Source organism: Culex pipiens, chromosome 2 (assembly GCF_016801865.2).
Source record: "Culex pipiens pallens isolate TS chromosome 2, TS_CPP_V2, whole genome shotgun sequence".
NCBI classification, from domain to species: domain Eukaryota; kingdom Metazoa; phylum Arthropoda; class Insecta; order Diptera; family Culicidae; genus Culex; species Culex pipiens.
The window spans coordinates 176,853,194-176,873,043 of NC_068938.1; positions in this window are offsets into that span (position 1 = coordinate 176,853,194).

Below are 19,850 nucleotides of genomic sequence, written 5' to 3' on the forward strand. Positions count from 1 at the left end.
AGTTCAGAGTTAAAAAGATTTGAAATGCTGTAAGGCCGTTGCAAATATTTTTTGAAGTTTATGTCCTTCAACTCTGGTCGTGGTCGAGAAGGGTGGAGGGGGGGCCAAAAAAATAAAAAAAATATTAACATTTAAATAACAAGCCATGGTCTTAATATTTGAATGAAAAAAGTGTTTATAGTTGGTTAGACTACTATTTCCATTAAAATTCTGTTTTTTTTTAAACCCGATTTAATATCACCAGAGATGAAATAGAGCCTTTCTTACAAAATTATGAAACTTCGACAAATATATTGGTACAATAAATTTTTCAGAAACAAAATGATACCACCCAGTGAGAATTTGACCTAAAGCTTAAAATATTTTTAGGCTAAACCTCAAATGCCATTTTTTCAAATTTCAGGGGTACATTATGGGTCGCAAGATATTTAAATTTAATTAAGAAAAACATATTGGATTGACATTACTAGAAAAAAATAAAGGGCACTCACTACTCAGTCTTCAATTTTAGTCTATGATTAACTTAAAAGAATATGTATCGCTATTGCACTTTGTCGATTTATTATGAGAAGCCAGAAAGAACATTTTCACGCGCAGCGTTAAACGCGCAAGCGTAAATGTGCTGGCGTTTATGCTTCGACTTGACGATCTTTCGAGCGAGAACGAGCCGGGACTTCGAATTTGATGTTCAGTATATGATTCTGTATAAAAGCAAAAATTTAATAAGACAAAATATGGTAAAAATAAGACGTAAAACACTAATATGGCTATATCTCTGGAAATAAATTTTAGAAAAGGTTCAAATTTTGGGCCCAACAGTTTATGGCACATGTTTTCGAATGGCTTTTTGTTTGAAACTGAATTCTTTTAATTTGATAGTGTTATTTGTTAAATAGTCCAAAAAATACCTCTAAAAATGTCTTTGACCACATTTACTGGTCGATAATTGTGAATCGAAAAAAAAAAAGGTTCGTCTCCGACCCCACGGCTACAAATCTGACATTTATTTTTTATTTTTTTTTATTTTTTTTTATTAATACCGAATTACGCACTTCACAGCAGAAGCTGGGAATATTTCACCTACCTTTTATTGTTTTTAAAGGTTAGGCTCGGACTGCTATGCACGTAGGTATGCCAGTGAGAACAGTGACTTATGAAAATTGTGGGTTTTACGAGCGGTTTTCCAATGATGGAAGACAAAAATTTTTAGGAGCGGATACAGACATCGCTCAAGTATTTCAGAAAAAGAGCTCTCAAAAATCAGACTTTGAGTTCCGGATTTTGGGCCAAAATACAATCGAAAGAGCGCATCTAAACCTTCAATTTAGTAATAGGATTTTTTCCTGGGACGATTCCTCGCCGTGCACGATTTTTTTAAGATTTCTGAGAAAAGCGTTTTTCCAAAAGCAAACCTTAAACCATTCTTTTGTAAGAAAGGCAAAAAAAAAATTTTGCCCCCTAATTTTTCGAACCGATTTTGAAGGTTGGGGGGGGAGGGGTGGGGGTGACATAAACTTTGAAAAATATTTGCAACAGCCTAAATAAATTTAAAATATTTGAGTACAGTATAATATAATTTCAATATCACTACATTTTCATTTGCAAAAAAAATCAGAAAATTCAATAAAATAGCAAAATTTGTTTATGTATGTACCTTAGCAAAATAGTGTGCTTTGAAATATCTAACTCGACATAGTTAAAAATTTCATGTCTTAAGGCAGGGTCTTATTTTTAGGCAGGGGTGGCTATAGTTTCCGACATGAGTTAATAAGATGCAAATATTTTTTTCAAACTCATTGTCAAATTGATGCATTTTTTAATTTTTTTTTGCGAAAAAAACAAGTTTTCACAAACTTTTATTGAATGTCTAATTGCATCAAAGATAAAAAAAAGTAGAAAAGTTTTTTATGATTTAAATTTTAGATCTTTTTTATAAATTTTGAAGTATTAGGACTATGGAAAAATGATTATGGGTAATACCGGTTTGAAAAAAAAAGAAAAACTCTGCAACAGTCTTATTACAGTTAAGTTCACCTTTATGTTTCTAAATATTTTTGTAACAATAGATCCTCCTTCAAATTACCTTTTTTGCATTTCATGTTGGTAAGTAAAAATCATTTTTTTTACAAATAATAAGCATTTTTTTAAGTTAAATGATGATTTCATGAAAAAAAATACAATTATACAGCTGAGAAATAGAAACAGATCAGACTCGATTATCTTTAGTTTGTGTTATAGAAAGTTCGATTATGCGAGTATTAAAAAAAATCAAACTTATTTTAGTCAAATTTGTGTGGTTAAATGCATGTTACTATAACAAATGCATTTTCTGAAAAATCTATCATCACCATTTTGGCCCAATCTTGAAATTTAATTTTCCAAGGTTCTTTACAACATTTTTAGAGTCTCCAATATGTTCAAGATCCCAAAACAAGTCATCAACAAAAAATCCCCTGATTCGATTATTCAAAGTGAAATTATTCAGAGAACTTCGGATAATCAAGTCTGTACTGTAAGGCTTCATCCATAAAGTACGTCACGCTAAAATCAGCCAAAATTTACCCCCCCTCCCCCCTTTGTCACGCTTTTCCTATACTTATAACGTGCAATGTCACACTTGCTCAAATCCCCCCTCCCCCCCTAGAGCGTGACATACTTTATGGATGACGCCTAAAATGTAAAGTTTAGTAGGAATCAAAATATTTTTTTTGCGATCTCGAATCTTTAAAAAAAAATTTTTTAGGTTTCATGGCATCAATATATAACAACAATCAGAGTAAAAAACTTCAAAATTTCTGTTAGTATTGAAATAACATTTATCAAAAAACATTGGAATATGTAGGTACTTTGAAAAACAGCATCAGCATTGTTTACTTAAAAATTTACCAAATATTTTTATTTGTAGTACTCAAATAAATTTTCTGATTTTTAAAATTTAAATTCTTGAACATTTATTAAGATAACGTAACAAATTCCTCATAAAATAAATAAAAAGAAGAATAGAATTAGAATAAAATGAATAATTTTGCATTAAATTTATAATGTTTGTTTGTTGGACAATTATTCATGCAAGCTTATAAAATATTAGCTGGTGGGCCATAGAAAAATTCTCAAAAATAAAATGTTCTACGAAATCCGATGGAAGAAAACATGTCAAAGAAATATCACTCACAGTCAATCTCAAATAAAAAAGAATATTCTCGAAAAACAATCTTTTTACCCTACAGAGAAAACAAAAACAAAACAAGTCTCGCATTAACCGTGCCGATTGATGTTATATGTTCTCAAAAATCAGTTTTCTACAAAAGTTTTAAAAAATAGTTTAGAATTGTTTCAAAAAAGTTTCATTACATTTTAAATTTAAGTTAATAATTATGGCTAAACAGTTTTTAAAAACTTGTCATGATATCCTTAATGAAAATATAACCGAATTAAAATGGGATTCAATGAAAAAAAATTCAATGAAAACAAATGAAATTGGTTTAGGCAGAATTCAAAACTAATTTAAATTTTTATGCAGTTTCAGAAGAATAAATGTTTAAGTTAACGTGAAGAAACTCATGTCACAAAACTGGTTGTGATGGCAAAACTGAGACTATAAAAAGGTTATTTAAGTTAGTTTTAAGCAAAATTGTAACACATCCTTATGGAATTTATTCAAAGATAATAAATATATTCAAAATTACAAACCGATATTTTTTTATTATTTTTATATTTGATAAGTAACTGTTAAATCATCCTTATAGATCATTTGCTGGAAATAATTAAATAATTTAATGGGAAGTTTGTAACAAACACAGTAACTATCAAAGTTACCATGAATTTAAAAAGTATTGTTTTTATTGCCGCTTTCTTTTTTAAACTAATAACTAGAAAAAACGGGCTGAAAAACTCTCTTATATAGAATTTAAAAAAATATTATTAACAAAGCTTTTTTGGAAATAAGTACACGGACATTGCGCGTTTTAAGAATATGAATTTTAAGAGGAGCCTTTGCAATTGAATAAAAGTTATCAGAAACAGTCCAGACTCGATTATCCGAAGTTTCTATTATTCAAAGTTCGATTGTCCGTAGGTATATATGGGACTTCGGATGATGGAATCATGAACAAAACAATTTTTTCCTCATTTTTTTTACTTATTTTACTTTGAACATTAAATTCGCGTTCTGCGACCTTATTTTAGCAAAATATGAGTTGTTGATTGCCCTTTAGCAAATTAAATATATTTTCTCAGTATTTCAAAACCACCATTTTGGCCGTCATTTTGGATTTAAAAAATTCTAAATCACTTAAGAGCATGTTTGAGGTCACATTCAAGCTGAACAATCAAAAACAAAGATTCGATCATCGAAAGTGATATTTTTCCAAGGCCTTCAGGACTGTAAATTGAAAATCCATGAATGTCGCTTCGAAACTGTAAAAATATAAACTTTATTTAAATCAAAAACTATGACGTAACACCTGTCAAGGTCAACCCTTCAAGTGTTACTTGTTCTTTAACCAAATCCCTTTAAGAGCGAGTTTTTCACCGATGTGAAACAGGTCGTATCGAGGTGCTCCGATTTGGATGAAACTTTCAGGGTTTGTTTGTCTATACATGAGATGAACTCATGCCAAATATGAGCCCTCTACGACAAAGGGAAGTGGGGTAAAACGGGCATTGAAGTTTGAGGTCCAAAAAACATGAAAAATCTTAAAATTGCTCGCATTTCCGTAAAACTTCATCAATTCCTACTCTCTTAGATGCATTCGAATGGACTTTTGAAGCCCTTCAAAATGTGCTATAGACATCCAGGATTGGTTTGACTTTTTCTCATAGCTTTTGCAAATTCCTGTTAAAAATGGATTTTTTTAAAACCTTAATAACTTTTTGCAACAGCCTCCAACACCCATACTCCCATAGGTCAAAAGTTAGGGAATTTCATGGACTATAAGCCTACGGTATTAACTTTTTGGCCAATCGCAGTTTTTCTCATAGTTTTACGATTTTTCTAGAACAAACATTTTACAACGTTAGTTTTTGCCCTGTAGGCCGCCATAGCGGCACTTTTTGGTCTAAATTTTGTCATATTCGGAATCCTCAGACAATTTCACGTAAGTTAGAAGTATTGGAGTTGTAAATTTGATTGAAAAAATTGCCATTTAGAATGAATTAAAATATGTTTTAACAATTTGTTTGATTAGGGGTAAAACAGGGTTTCGCCTACTTGATACAGCATTTGACGTATTGATCATAGGGTAAATAAGATCTATTTCTTTTTTCAAAAATGTTTTATATAATTATTTTTTAAATCAAAATTACAACTCCAATACTTCTAACTTACGTGAAATTGTCTGAGGATTCCGAATATGACAAAATTTAGACCAAAAAGTGCCGCTATGGCGGCCTACAGGGCAAAAACTAACGTTGTAAAATGTTTGTTCTAGAAAAATCGTAAAACTATGAGAAAAACTGCGATTGGCCAAAAAGTTAATACCGTAGGCTTATAGTCCATGAAATTCCCTAACTTTTGACCTATGGGAGTATGGGTGTTGGAGGCTGTTGCAAAAAGTTATTAAGGTTTTAAAAAAATCCATTTTTAACAGTAATTTGCAAAAGCTATGAGAAAAAGTCAAACCAATCCTGGATGTCTATAGCACATTTTGAAGGGCTTCAAAAGTCCATTCGAATGCATCTAAGAGAGTAGGAATTGATGAAGTTTTACGGAAATGCGAGCAATTTTAAGATTTTTCATGTGTTTTGGACCTCAAACTTCAATGCCCGTTTTACCCCACTTCCCTTTGTCGTAGAGGGCTCATATTTGGCATGAGTTCATCTCATGTATAGACAAACAAACCCTGAAAGTTTCATCCAAATCGGAGCACCTCGATACGACCTCTAGAACAAACCGAGCAGAATTTACAAATACTGCCTCTTAAATTAACTCGTCCCACGCCGTTCCCAGCTGTTTTGCCACAAATCATCACAACACACCCGCACGCACGTTCACACCCACCAGTCAACGCAAATTGAGCGCTTTCATCATTATTTGTTTGACAATCTTCACAAATGTCGAGAATTTCATTGGTAAACACACGCCAAACCAAAACTAAAAGAAATCTTCTCTCACTTTGCAATAACCGCCTTCGGAGCTGCCTGTTTGTAAACCACTCATCATCTTCATCCGCTTGGCACTCATCCGTGCTGTCCAACACGATTTGATTTAGTCGCTTAGTCGCTTTGCTTCTTGAACAGATTAGCTCGTTTGGATGAAAACAAACTTTCGACAGTGGCGGGATTTTTGAAAGGTACCATCTGCTTGCCTTGTCAGCGGCGCTGCATTGTGATTTATAAACGAGCAGTTTCTACTTTTACGAGCACGGTTTTTATTTTTAGGAATAATCTGCAATGTTCACCCAAAGTGCCAATTTCGTGCTGCCGCGGCTCAAAGTTTTGCAATGGACGGTAGTCAACGCGTCGCCACTACCGACTCTAAGCCCATTCAGGTGTTTATTAGTTTCATTACCATAAAAACTGCACGGCGGGCACTTAAACTTGGTATATGGCACCATAATCATAACCAAGTCCAACTGTTGTTTCCCCCCCTCTCTGCTGGACGAATGACGACGATGATTTCCAGCACAAAAGGCAAAACTACCCGCGGGAAAGTGTGCGAATTTATGCACTTTAAATCATCATCAAAATGAAAAATGAAAACACCACACTTTCTGGAGGGGAACCTTGGAAGAAACTACTGCCCGAGCTGTGTTCCAGGTTCATGATGGACGTCGTTGGGCGTGTCACGCCGCTGAAGTGACAGAGCGAGTGGTTAAGAAAGCTAGGGTTTGGTGATCGCAAAAGTTACCAAAGGAGCAAAGCTCTTATTATGTTACTCATTCCGATTTGTTTCAACGAATCAAACATACATATATAATAACAATAAATTTATTTAAGCTATTACAAATTTTATTTCTTTCAAAAGGGGAGGGAAGAAAACAACCTAAACTTAGAATTTTAATCCCTCTTTTAACAAAATTCGAAAGGTATCAAAAATATATCGAGTTCGGGAGGAAGAGAGGCAAATCGGGACACATTTTTTTAAGGTTGAAAAACGTTCAAATCTTTATTTTGTCTGCAACTAAGACAAATTTTAATAATGTTTTAATACTCAAAATGCACATAAAAAACGAAGTTGACTTTATAGCTGTCGGCCACCATTGCTAGTACCAACCACTAGTGGCTTCCTTTTTAACTACAAGGACTTCGAACCAGCAACCTCTGGATTTTGAGGCCAGTGCGCGGTCGATTGATCCACACGAGCGGGACACAAAAAAGGATTTAAAATACACAAAAGGCTAAACTTGTTTGAATCTAAAAGGATCAGCATAAGCATTTAGTTAAAAATAATTACAATTTTGAGATCTGTAAGAAATGTGATTCTAGATTTTTTTTTCTTTTATTCAAAGTTTTTAGTAGATGAAAATAAACAAGTATGCTAAAAATCTACAATTTTAAGTTATGTTGCTTTCAGAAATGTCAAAATTATAATAAAATAATCATAAAAATTATCAAAATACAACTAATCTTACTTTTGGTTCCAACATATTTTTTTTATTTGATAAAAACACGAAAATAATCCTTTAAAATGTATTCATCATTATTTGCAATCTTACTTACTCGAATTACTATTTTTTCCTAGAAAATATCTTGTTTTAACAATAATTGGAGACAATAATTGATATAAAATAATTGACCACCTGAACAAAGTTTAAAAAATATAAAATTATTTTTTCAATTTACGCTTCATTCGTTGTTTTTTTTAGAACTTTCATGAAAAGTATTTTCAAAAAAAAATACTTTAGCAAAATAATAATTCGAAAGAATCAAGAAATTAAGCAGAAAATGAAAAAAAATAGCTATCTATCGCTGAATCGGAAAATAATGTTTCTGTGCCTAATATTTAAAATATTGTTGATGCGTTGTTTAGTTGTTGATATATTTTACCACAATGAATATATATATAAGAAAAAAAATATCTTCAAGACCACTTTAATATCTTAACAACGGGTAGCAATCCGGTAATATAGGTCCAATAAAGAATGTAAAATTATGAAACATAACATTTTTGCTAATTTTTAACATGAAATGGAAAATTATTTTAAAAAATATATTGATGAAATTAAAGACTGTTTAAGACTTTAGAATTTTATAATATGTATTGAATCTTTATACATTTATTTAAATGTATTTAATCTTTAAATATTAAACAGACAATTTTGTAATACAATAAATTCAAATTTTACTAGATTTACTCAAAAGCCGTCCGATCAACGGATCAGTGGACATTTTCTTAGAGCCGGAATGTTGTCTTTATATAAAGTTACTAACGATTTGATCTGTTGAACCTTTTCTTTATACTTAAGCTTTTCTTTTTACTTAAGCTGCTGGTGCCCCAAAAAATCATACAAAAAATGTCGTTAAATATGTGTTTCAATTATCAACAACGATGACAGATTATTTTGTGGGAGATCTGTATTATCCTGATAATAAATTTGTGTTTGTATCTGTGTCATTTCGAATTCAGAGCTACAGAAGAAATTTTGGAATTTTTAACAGCAGATTTCAGCATTTCAATCATATTAAAGCCTAATTGAATAAGTAAATTGATGAACATTTTGAATATTATCTGTACATGCAAATATTTGTGATTTTTGGGATCAAAAAATCTGTAAAATACAGTTTTTTTTTGTAAATCAGCAACCGCTGATTGAGTGACATTGACATGAACATGAACTTAAATTAAAGAGGTAGGTCTTGTTTCTAGAGTTGTTCGAAAACATGTTCTGGACAGTCCACACAACGTCCATGGCAAATCTTTGTTTTCAATAAAGCTTATCATTCAATGTGTTCAAATTTAAATGATAACGTCACACTACTAATAATTTGTTTAATGTTTTATATGATTGGTCATTGGTAAATTAATTTGAAATAAACATCTGTTTAAATTGCTATTCAAACAAATTTTGAACTGTATTTTTCTTTAAATTCTTATTGAAAAAAATAAGTTTTCTACTGAAATTGCCAATCAATTTGAAAACATTTTACCCCTTGTAGATTAAATTTTTATTTCGAAGATTTTTGATTTTAACAAACATTTCTCCCTTATGTATATATTGTTTTCCTGTATTTATTATCGGAAGTGCAGATTTATAATTTCGGACGAATAGATTTCAGAATTTTTTTAAAAGAGATTTTTGAAACTGCCAAGAATACATTTTAAAAATAAAAATCTGTACTGATTTCAGATTCAAAATTTCGATCAAAAAGTTCATGTGACATTTTGATAAGGTGATCCGTTTTAAAGTTTTAACTTTTTCCCATAAAAATGTAAATTCTTTTTGATCTCTGTATAAAATTTAATGGTTGAGAAAATTATTTACTTCTTTTTTTTTTTTGAACAATTTTGGCCGATTTTATTGTTGTTGAGATACAGGCCACGAATTATGTTTTAATAGAGTGTATTGTTTGATAAGTTTCAGGAAAAGTCTTGATCTTTAAATTTTGAAAGAAATTTACTGTATTGTTGTGTTTGTTACATTGAAAATGAGATCAATAATTTCCAAGATTTCATCGATTAAAAATTGAGGTTTCAAATTGAATAAAACAAACAAAAAATACAAAAAAATATTTTGTTCCTAAATTACATTTTATGCAAAAGTAATGTTTTGGCAAAAAAAAAATTGGATAAAAAATAACACAATTGTAAAATATTGAAGATTATGTCATTAAACGCTTCAGTTTCGTTAAGGTATGATTAATGTAGGTTTCCCGAACATGCTTCAATCGAAAGAATATAATTTTACTGATTTCTCGATCAATAAATAAAATTGTAAATTTCGGTTATAAATAGTATGGAATCATCTTCAGCAACCACTTGAGACAATCATTCCCTGCCAAAAAAATGCACTCCTTTGACAAAAAGCGCACGTTTTCCCCTCCGCCAGCCCGATGATGGAGAGGGTTTTAAAGTTCACCCCCAAACCACACCCCCACCCGTCGAGTGACAATTTATGTCTGGGCCACTTCTTTCGCCGGCGCGGCCTGACAGCCGACACAACCTTAGTCTTGAAAGTCGCTTGTTGAGGAAGGTCCTTCACACTGTCGGAGACGTTTGCTCGCTCGAAGAGCCCACCTAGAGGAAGGTGGGACAGGAGTTATTGCGACATTAAAATCTTCGTCGGCTAAACCTTGTTAAGAGGGGGGGTTGGGGTACGGGAGGTACTAAACCATGCGCACACACACTCTCTCTCTAACAATTGCAATGATAGAAGAGGTGAAATTATCCTGGTTAGTTGTTGGTTCAAATGAAGTCGGTAGAAACGAGTGCCCTACGATGGAGTAATAAAAACTTTATTGTAGTTTTACTCTCACTAAGCTCGCGCAAAGTCCTGGCCCTGGAAAACGGGGGACAACGCTTTTGGGGGGAGCTGAGTGCACTGGAAATTAGCAGTGCATATATTCAGGAATGACAATTTCAGCTGGAAATGCACAAAAAATTTGACGGAAAATGTTGTTTTATAAGAAAATTAAGTTTTAAAAACGAAGAAATTTATTCTGTAGCAAACTAATCAAATATAATTTTGAAATCTACCTTTTATGAACTTATTGAACACATTTTAAAAAAACCTGTCCTGTTACTGAATGTTATAAAGTCTTGGGACGTGGTAATTTATATGACATGTAATTGACTCATCGTTTTTTGAATCATATACAAAGGAAGATTTTTCAAACTTCAAATTTTCAGTGCAATCCGATGTCTTTCCAACCGTTTGCTGCCCAGCCAGAGCGGGTTCGTACCGGGCAATAAATTCTTGTTTTATTTATGTTGAATAAACTTATAATAATTCTCATTATACACACCGTAACTGTCACACTTTGGAGAGTGAGAGAGCTGAGCGGTGAGGTGGCAGTGGCAGCACTTGAGGTCACCGGATTCTTGGTCCAACTCTTTGATTGCAGCTCCGTTGGCAGAGTTGGCAGTCGTAATTTTCCCTCACGGAACTGTCCCGTGCTGCAAAATTGCAGTCAGTAACTAGAAGTGTGGTAGCAGCAGTCGGTGTGCGGAAAGTGCGATCATAAAGTTGTGAATCATAACGATCTTGTAATGAACTTTTCTGTTTTTCATAAATTTTCTTTAACGAGAAAGGGCACTCCGGGATTGAGGGAGGGACGATGTTTACGAGTGAGTTGGCTGGGTGAGATTGGTTTTATACCGGATTAAGTTCTTGTTGGAACGATGATGGACAGTTCGTCGTTTTAAACTTTTGAATAAGTTTTTGTTTGAAAATTTAAAGAAATTGGTTTTTAATGGCGTTGCACTCTCAGTGAGAATGACCCACAAACTCATTCGAGCTACCCTCGCAGACTTTAAACGCTTTGTCTGCCCGTTCTAATCACCTCGTCACGATATCCCACTTATTTGTTAGCTGACATCAAAAGCACCGCCAGTAGCTGCTGTTTCACGCTCCTCTATCCGGACAACCAGCCGACTTGCGTAATCACCCATGAACCATAAAGACCCAAATTGGTGAAATTCCACACTCTTTCTTAAGAAACCAGAAAAATAAAGAACGAAAAACAGCAGTTCGCACCCATCAATCGCTCTAATAAGCCCTAATAAAGCTTTCGAGGCGGCATCTCTATTGCATCCAATCCGTCCAAAGGGAATCGGGTATTGTTAGAAAACTGCATTTTGGAAGCTCCCGAAAAAAACACAAACCCCTTCAGAAAGACCGCATTTTGTTTGCGTGAACATAAACAGACGGCCCTGGGCCAGAGGATTCTACGGGGGGAAGCAGCCGAGCGGCGACCCAAATAAACCGGATAACTATAATCACACCTTTTGGACAACAACTCCCGAAAACGAATGAAACCAGTTGAGAATTAGGGTGACCTCAGTCATTTTTTACAAATGTCAAAATTGAGCTGAATCAGCCAATATGGCTCTTTGAAAAAGTTTGAAATTTTAATAGTATCTTCAAATATTATGTAATGAACTAGATAAAGTTCTGGGTTGGTTTGTACCAACCAGGGCTGTGGAGTCGGAGTCGGAGTCGGAGCCGGAGTCGGTGGAGTCGGGTCTTTTTGGGGACCTGGAGTCGGAGTCGGAGTCGGAGTCGTCAAAACTCGAATAGCTGGAGTCGGAGTCGGAGTCGGAGTCGGCTTAATTTTATTAGCTGGAGTCGGAGTCGGAGCCGGAGTCGACAATTTCTGATAAACCCGGAGTCGGAGCTGGAGTCGGAGTTATCTTAAATTCAATAAACTTTATGAAATTTTTTATTGTTCAGTTTTTGTTATAATTCAAATTTGTTTACAAAACTTGTATGTACCTGATTTATTTTAAACCTGGTATTGATTTTTTTCAGTTAATTTATGGGTTTATTCTAGAGATTTATCAGATGCCATTATGTTTTTGTAGCATTTTCAATTTGATTGGATAGCTCCGACTTTGTTATTTCACTATGATCAGTAAATGAAAAATTTCCTCTCATTTACCCATGTTTGTACTTTCATAACTCATAACTCATAATTATGTTGTAATTATATTTTCTTTCGATTCAAATTTCACCATCAGTACTTAACTAAAATGATAACGTTTTTAAAACATTGGTAAAATTGGCTATCAAATTATCAACTATTAGGTATCTCAATCTATTACTTGGAACTCAACATGCACATCTATATATATAAAAAAATTCGACGGTTTTGTTCGAACGCGAATCAATTCAACACGGAACGTCGGATCGAGATGCTCTTTGTTGCGTTGGGTTCGTATAAGTCCAAGGAAGGTTCTTACGCCAAAAAGTTACAACTTTGGCCACTCTGGAACCGATTCCGGAAAATCGGCAGATTGTATGGCGAAAGTTACGTAAAATCAATTTTTGATCACAGGGGGCTGAATAAGCAAAAAAGTTAAAAACGTCAACAAACGAAAAAAAGGCAGAACGAAGTTTGTCGGGTAAGGCTTGTTTTGTATAATTTTTTTTAAAAATCAATGGGCCGTGTTGTTAATATTTCAAACTGTCAGACAAGCTTATCAAAAATAAGTTGCAACTAATTGTGAAATCATCATCGAATAAATTAAATATATCAATTTCCTTAATGTTTGCTATTTCTCTAGAAAAATTTGAAAGTGTGGATCCTTAAAAATATCGTTAAACAAATCTAAAAAAAAATATTTCTTTTTAAATGACATAAACTGGGGTAACATTGATGAAACTTGAAATTTTCCGATATAATTCAACCGGTAAGAATTTTATCATGATTTATATGTTCAAACCATGTACTGGGCTGGATCACAAAATGTCCATGTATCTATTTTCAAATAAATTCAGTAGAGCTTTGCAATATAGTTACGTAAACTGTTTATTTCAATACCAGGGTGACTTTGATAGTTACTTTGTGTCTTACAAATTACAGCCTGAATGATTTTATGTATTATATCCAATCAATTATGAAGACAAGGTCTCCTTTTTTTTGAAATAACAATTAAATATTTGTTTAACTAGTTTATAAACTTATTAAAAAAAATAATGTAAATTTCAGGGGACTCGTGGTGAAGGGGTAAGCGTGGTAGCCTCTCACCCAGTCGGCCTGGGTTCGATCCAATAAGGTCCCGGTGGCATTTTTCGAGACTAGATTTGTCTGATCACGCCTTCCGTCGGACGGGGTAGTAAATGTTGGCCCCGGTCTAAACTTGAGGTTAGGTCGACAGCTCAGTCCAGGTGTAGGAGTCGTCTCCCTGGGTCCTGTCTCGGTGGAGTCGCTGGTAGGCAGTTGGACTCACAATCTAAAGGTCGTCAGTTTGAATCCCGGGGTGGATGGGAGCTTAGGTGTAAAAAAGATTTGCAAATGGCCTCGACAATCAAGCCTTCGGACACCTACTTTCGAGTAGGAAGTAGGATCGAGTAGGATTTTTGCAAATTTTCAGTAAATTAATTAAAACTCTAATTATTTTAAAAGCAGAATCCAATTATACTTCTTGAGGTACTGTGATTATAAAAAAATATTTTGCAAAAAAAAAACTTCAACTTATCAATGTCACCTTGGTTTACAGGTATACGCGCAAATGTGAGCTGAACATGTGAGCGATGTTATTAATACTTTTCATTTCATTTATTTCGCTGTTTAAGCATTACTTGTGTGAAGTTATTTTGAGCTGAGATATGGACTACCTTTGAACAGCTGATTAATTCAAAGATGGGAACAGTGTTTGCAGGTTTTTACAGAATCGACTATGTCAACTGAAGGAAAGTTACAAAATACCCTTCAAAATAGCTAATAGGTGGGGGATATTAAGAGGAATGGAGATTTTGAATAAACATTTTTTTAGATATTCTTAATACTGAGTTAGTGTTTGAGTCGGAGTCGGAGTCAACAATTTGTTAAAAGCTGGAGTCGGAGTTGGAGTCGGAGTCGGCTAGAGTTGGCAGGCCGGAGTCGGAGTCGGAGTCGGAGTCGTATGAAACTGAAAGCCGGAGCCGGAGTCGGAGTCGGAGTCGGCTTAACTCAGAAAGCCGGAGTCGGAGTCGGAGTCGGAGTCGTCTAAAACATGACCCGACTCCGCAGCCCTGGTACCAACCATGTAAAATTCAGCTAATTTTGGCCCACATACTCCAAATTAGGATAAGCAGCTTGATCCTTTAAAAATCTAGTCACCCTAAAGAAGAACCACACAAACCGATCCAGCAAAGTAAATTTACAGTCTCGAAAAGATGAAGTTCATGGCACGATTGAAGAAGCAAGGTTAAGAAGAAAGCTCACGCAACTGCTGCAACTGCAGGCCAAGACACACGACAGCATCAGAGAAAAATACCCGAAAAAAAAAACAGGAAAAGGGCACACAAACCCAAGGAAGGAGAAAAAGACCAGGTAAACTATACCATAATAAAGGTGTCAAAATACACACCAAAGAATGATTGTTATTTCGGGATTGCCTGGAAGCAGTGCGAGTGAAATGAGGGTCTTCCTCCTGCCTTCGGTTGGTGGTTCGACAATTTGGTCGATCGGCTGATTTGAAACAGCGATTGCGCGGAGATGCATTTGATTTGGGGTTAGTTTTTGATGTCATGAAGGAATTATTAAACCGAATGGAAAATTTTACTTAGAGGCTATCCTAAATCCTAATAGGTACTTTTAGGCAATTTTTTAATATTTAATTGCAATGAATATCTATCTATCCAATGTATCTCTTTTCCAAGTGTTTCAATGCATGGATATGAAGGCGAGTTTAAAATAAATTGTTTGTCACGTGGAAAAAAAATTGGGAAGATTTAATAAAACTTATTTTTGTGTTGTAATTATACCAACTTGAATGCGTAAAAAAATAACCTGACTTTCATGAAAAAATAACGAAAAATTGATTCGAATGGTATGCAACCAGGAATGCCACTTTTTGAAATTTCTGCACCTCAAAGAAGTCTGGCACGAGCTCAAATGTTACAGACAAAATTCTGTGCTTCTGGCAACCCTGTACAAAAATTGAGGAAATTTGGAAGGTTTATAATGACCCCTTTTATGATGAAATATTACCTTAATTTAGACTGAGAAATTCATTAAAATCGTAAAACGGATGCATTATCGGATTTTTTGACAATTTTACACTAAGAAAATCTTCAAAATTTTAGGCATTTTCTGCAGAAAAAGTTTCTTAGAAAATGTAGAAAATTTACTATTGCTACAACTTGTAGCGAAAGTCTTTTTCAAATTAATTCTAAACACAAGTTTTCTTTAATAAAGACAAAAAAATAATTCAGTTTTATTTCAAAAGTATATAAATAAGCAATTTTTATCATTTTTTTAAATATAGATTCTGAAAACAATTGCGATTCAAAAAAGTAACTTTTATTTTTTTAGAGATTGGTTATTTAAACATCAGATTGGATTTTGTGGACATACCTCGATCTTCCTGACAAAATTTTATATAAAACAATGCATAAATTCTAGGGAAAATTTATGCTATTTGTACAAATAAAAAAGGAGTATTTATAGAAAAAAAACATCGTAGCTTACCCAAAATCTCTAAACAGTCCGTTAAATAAAATAATAGCGATTGTTTAGAAATTTCGCTAGATTCTCTCGATTCAACCACATGTTTGCAATAGATAGAAAATTGCCTGATAACAACAGTGCTTTAATCGCTGTACAGAATGAATTTGATTTTTGAAAAGACTTTTATTATGACGCTTGACATTTAACTTCGAAAACATGTTAAGCTTAGAAATAATTAAATCTAGATTAAATTTTCAAAACAACCTATCCCTCATGGGTTTCCTATGCAGATAGGGCCTTTTGAAAATTTAATCGAGAAATAAGGGTTTTTCATAATAATTATTCGAATTCAATATTACTATTCTAATTTAAACTTAATACAATACAAATTTAGATGATTATTAAAAAATAATAAAATTTCAAATTGAAAGCTGGCAATCAAATCTTGATTAAAAATTATGAAAATATATATTTGGTTCGTTCTTGATTAATAAAACAGTGAAAACTTCCTCATTCTATATTTTCAAATTTGACGTACTTTTCCGAAGCACTTACAATTAAAAAGAAATTATGACGTTTTTTTTTTATTTTGAAGGATTGCTCATTAAAAAACACTGGAATAATCATCTGATTCAGATGTCTGGCCGTAATTATTCAAGAAATCGTTTGACTTTGTTTAATAAAAAAACGCTCTATTTTCGAATTACATTACAATTTTCATTGTTCAGCAAAAACAAAAAGATTTTCCTTATTTTTAAATCCAAAAATAAAATAAAATATCTTAATTATGATCACAATTTCCCAATGTAAGTTTCAAAAATCACAAAAAAAATCATTGAAAAAAGTAACTTATTGTTATAGTCAAATAGAATTTTAAATTTTAATATGTTTGCAAAACAAAAACTAAATGCCATTAAATTCAACAATATTGATATTTCGAGGATGTTGAACTGTTAAAATGTCAAATAAATGAAAAAATAAGTATCATTTGAACATTTAATGAAAAAATTGTTTATCAAAATTGTGTTTTTATTGATATTTTACAGGCGATTCTGAGCCAAATTACCAAAACGGCCCTTGATATTCAGTTGGCTAAGGTCCACTGATCTAAAGCCTTATTGGTTGAATAATATTTGAAATAAATTAGTGATACAGTCAAACCTCTTTTTACGCGAATTTTGGTTCTCGCGTAAAAAAAAATCGCGTAAAAAAAGTTCGCGCTATTTTGAATTTTTCGCGTAAAAAGAGTTTTCAGTATTTTTTAGTTTAATAAAGTATTATATTTTTTTATTAATAATAATGTAATTCCAGGTTATTCAAAATAGCTTCAGTGACCTACGCTGTAAATTCTACAGCAGGTTGGGATGTTCTGGGTTATCCAAGAACTGCCGGAAATTATGAACTGATTATCTACCTGTTCAACAAGGGTCTGTACCAGTGTATCCACCATCGTAATAATTGCAGGTAGCTTCCATGACCTACGATGGTTACCTTGTGATCTGTTAGAATTTACTAGGTCATCCAAAAACTCCCGGAAGTTATGGCATGGATATCTACCTGATCAACGGGGGTCTATATGACTATATTATCCATCGGTATAGCTTCAGGTAGCTTCAGTGGACCACGACGGACATTCTGTAGCATGTTTGATTGTTTTGGGTCATCCAGGAACTCCCGGAAGTTATGGCCAGGATATCTACCTAATAAGTTCGCGTTATTTTGAATTTTTCGCGTAAAAAAAATTTCGCGCAAAAGAAGGTCGCGTAAAAAGAGGTTTGACTATTAATGATCCCCTAGCTTAAATCACAAAGTACATATACAGCATTTTCATAAATATGAAATTTCAAAACTAAAAGTTGAAACAAGGTTAAAAAATTAACATATGGCCAAATAAATTTTAATAAATAAACCCGTTTTTTAATTTTATTTTCTTTTCATTTTGTCGTATTGACCAATTTGAGCTCTCATGGACGCAAATGAAAGGTTTTAATGAGCATTTAAGGAAAATTATTTAGAGACCAACAAATCTCACCATTCTAAAAGGGTTATTTTAGACAGCAAAACGATTTCATTGAAAAAACGGTATTCTGACACAAAAAAAAATGTACAGGCCATCGCTTTAATTTAACATAGATTAAAATAGAAAAAATGCTGACAAAGCTTCATCCCAATAAATAATAGTACAAAATATCAAATTTAAAAAAACTGCTATTTCATTGCAGAATTGTTCAGTTACTACTGTTCGCCTTATTTAAGGATGTCCAGGTACCAGAAGCTTCTCTCTTTATAATGAGTCATTCATCTGGTTTCAACCTTCTGCCGCGCCCCTAAGATCACCTCTGAAAAAAAACCCTTGTTTCCCATCGATCACCACTTCCTTTTCTGTAAACAACGTTCTTGTCGTCTTGCATCATCATTGTCGTGTCCCTTGCATTGTAATTGCAGCACCAAATACAAACAGTCCGTTGCGTGTCCTTTTGCAGCCAGTAGCAGCAGCATTGTCGTAAGGCGTTGCAACGGAATGCTTTGTGGATGGTGTGTTATTCCTTAAGAATGGACGACGGCGGGTATCATAATCCGAATAATCCAAATATGTTGACACCCTGCGACATTGCTTCGGGGGGTAAAAAAGGGCGTAAGTTGCAGTAAATCCTGTAGAAGTTTGTTTCTTTTCCTGCTCTTGAATTGTGTTTGCAGATCGCTTAAGAAATATGAGAGATGAATGGGTTTTTTTTTCCTTGTTTGCTGCTGTGAAATATGACGATTGTGCATTTTGAGAACGTTTGCTGCCGAGTTTGGATCATTTGCGACGGGATTTCCTACTGTTGTTGTGACAATTGGTGCCGATACGTGTGAAATTATACAGGATGAATGACATTTGAGAAATATTGAGCAATTTTAGTAGATTGAGATTGTTTCCCATCAATGTAAAATTTTACAGAAAATTACAACCGAATTTCAGTATGGGTTGTATATGACCCATAAGACTTGATAGAAAATTCTTAACCATTTCTTAAAGATCTCCTGCTCTGGGGGCGAAGGTGGTCGCACTCGTTGCCACAATAATTAATGGTGACAACACTACTTTAGTGGCGATTATTTATGCTTTCGCCCCTACGCGTTTGCTCGCTCGTGTTACTCTAAAACTGGGAACTCGGTCTTGGCCAGGTCGTATTACCCCACACCAGCTAGGCTAGCTCTTCCAGAACTGATGCAATGATGCAGTTTAAAAGAGCTCTTACTTAATGGTGCTCCCGTTGAGCAACGCGTCTTCGTCGTCGTCGTCGTCGTCACCACAAACCACGATCTTCTTATTCTGGCTCCCGGCGTGCGGTTTTACAGCGCAAGATGTGCACGATATTATTCTACTCCAAGATTGTGGCCGTAGAGTTGGTTATCACCTTTCTTGGTGGGACAAAATTGCACAGTTTTTGACACTTGCAGTACCGTGAACTGGGGATTTTTATATTATTTTGATAAAATCTACTTTTTTTAGTTACCATGTTTCAAAGTTTTTGCTGAATTATTTCATTCCAAGGAGTACCAGCATCACGTGATACCTGGTCCAATCTCACCCCCACTGACGATACTTAAATGCACCACCTATATAGTGCAGCCACCAACCCACCCACGCCTCTGCGTCATGGCCAAGTGTCGTGTTTGATTCAAGTTCAGGCTATGAAGGAGGAGAGGTGAGTGCAGAAAACCACACGGCACTATGTTCTCAAATTACAAAGACTCCAGCCCGACGCTCTACGCGCTGCTACTGCTTGTCTCTAGCAGTTTAGTAACGCAGCGCGAAATTGCAGATAAAAGGT